This window comes from Nannospalax galili, unplaced genomic scaffold, assembly GCF_000622305.1.
Source record: "Nannospalax galili isolate Female #2095 unplaced genomic scaffold, S.galili_v1.0 scaffold2160, whole genome shotgun sequence".
Lineage (NCBI taxonomy): Eukaryota > Metazoa > Chordata > Mammalia > Rodentia > Spalacidae > Nannospalax > Nannospalax galili.
Genome location: NW_008345983.1, coordinates 338,701 through 341,146, shown reverse-complemented (window position 1 = coordinate 341,146; position 2,446 = coordinate 338,701).

The window sequence follows — 2,446 nt, the reverse complement described above, 5'->3', positions numbered from 1 at the left end:
ATGCTAGTTTTCTACTAAATAGTTACTATATGACTTATTGTTATACCTACCCAGAGATTAATGCATCTCAAAATTCTCATCAGAGAATTTTTTCATATGCTGCAGATGGTGATTAACACAGAAACCCACTACTGGCCAATGTGCAAAGAACAAGAGACTTCAGAGTGTTTACCCCTATATAGGACAACTATAGTCAACTTCTGCCTCCCAAGGCTCAGGGATTATTGCAGAAAGGGAACAGAAAAATTATCAGAGCCAGAGGTGGTAGATGACCACAGAAAAGAATTCTCCAAACAACTTGGGTAGTTACTCATATGAACTCACAGCAATGTTGACAGCACGCACAAGTCCCATGCAAGTCCCAACCAGACAAAACCCTGGCATAGACATGAGGAAGTGGCTAGGGCGCTCCAACCTCACAAGGAAACTGTGGCGACCAATCGCTGCCGGGAGGGGCAAAGACAGTCTCTTTTAAGCATTGAACTCTTGGTGAGTTAACCAGGCTCCAGCAGATGGACTCACAATGAAGGACATTTGGAGACATAAATTAGACTCTATAGGCCTTATTACATTATTAATAAAGTACATTAAATTGGTAAGGGACAATAAGAGGATGTCTGGATAGTGGAAGGGATCTAAAAGATCTAAATATCATCAAATTATATCAATTGAAAATTGCAAAAATTCAATAAAAAAAAGAAATAATTCCAAAGGCTCAAGTTTCCACTCTTGTCATATGAGGTAGAACGTCCTAATGAGAAACAGCACAGATACTGACCTTGAGCCATGCCTCTCCAGAGCAGAACCTGCCCTTACTCCAGTAAGAGCATTTAGACGGTTCAGGAAGAAAGTGAAGAAAAATGGACTCCAAGTCCCTGACTTGAACAGAGCTCAGTACTGCCCCGTAGTCCTGGAGCCCAGGGGAGGAGCTATACCCTAGCCTCACTCCAGGATCCTGGTAGTGCCTAAGCTTGAGGCACACTGCATGGAGGCCCAAGGGCAATGTCAGGTGTCCTCCTCAATAACTCTCCACCTTACTTTTTGAGACAGGGCCTCTCACTGAATCTGGAACTTATGGATTTGGTAGACTGGCTCAAAGGTATGCACCAGATAGGCACTGTTTTTGCCTGCTCAGCACTAGCATTACCAGGGCACACCATCATGTCCTGCTTGTCTTACATGGGTTCTGAGGATTGAACTCAGGTCCTCATGCTTGCAAGATAAGCACTTTGCCAACTGAGCCGTCTCTCCAGCTCAGCTTTAGACCTCTTCAGAAGCCTTTTTACAGAAGTTCTAGCTAGCATCAGCCTAACTTTAATCTCTCCACTTGAACCCTACTCAAATAAGTTGCTCTCTAAACCTACCTCGTGAAGAAATGAGGGAAGTCTGTGGGGCTGGGGATGACCGTGCTGTGCTGCTTCAGTATCTTATTCGTCTAAATCTAATCTCCTCATCCAGACCAGCGAGGTCACCTTCCAGTCCCAGTTCTTATGAAACCCAGGATAAAAATATGCATGGATAAATAACTCATTTGTAAACCTAAAAATGTACAGCCAGTTTTGAAAGAGATGTACCCTAGCTCAGAAAAATGTTATTGAATAGGTTAATGCGGTTGTAATGAAATGCTTCTTCTAATTAAAAATAAATAAATAAATAAATAAACTATTACAGTGTATAGCATGGGTATTTAAATTAGTCTTGACCACAAAGAACTACCCTAGTGCATTATGAATGTCCTCTTAGCTCTTCCATTAAATACAGAGTTCTTGGTGATAGTGATGCAGATATACCCATGTGGTGCAGCAAAGCATTTGGAAGTCCAGTCAACTGATCTGATGACTAATTCTATAGATTCAGTAGCAGGAAAAGAGTATTATTGAGAAAAAAAATGTAAATACACACATCACATAGATAAGGGGTGGGGATGGCCTGGGGTGAAGGGTTCCTGGCTTTCACAGAGCATGTACTTAAAGAACACTGTAAATCCTTCACCCAGGATGGAGGTGACTCACGGTAAGGAAACTGAAACCACTGCAGCTCAAGTTGGGACATGAGAGTATTAATAATGTGCGTGCACTTAACACCAGTTATCCCGGTCGTATGTATCCCTGGTTGCTAGAAAGGAAAGGCCTGATCACACACAGAGAGGAGACGCTCTTCTGCCAAGGTCCTTAGAGTTAAGAAGACTCCTGCAGACCTGAAGCTTGCTAGGAGCAATGTCAGGAGGTTTTGTTTGACCAGCTTTGGCACAGAGTCCGGTGGGAACCCCACACACCAGCTGGCCTCTTTCTTCATGGAGTGTTTGATGTGTAAGGTTGTGCCTGGAGCGCAATGTTAAGATACCTCCTCCTGCACATGAGACCTCCCAGCCTCATTTGCCGACAGATATAAGTGTGCTGGGAGGAGGTCTAGTCAGTGTGAAACACTGAATGTCTTTCTCCCAAAC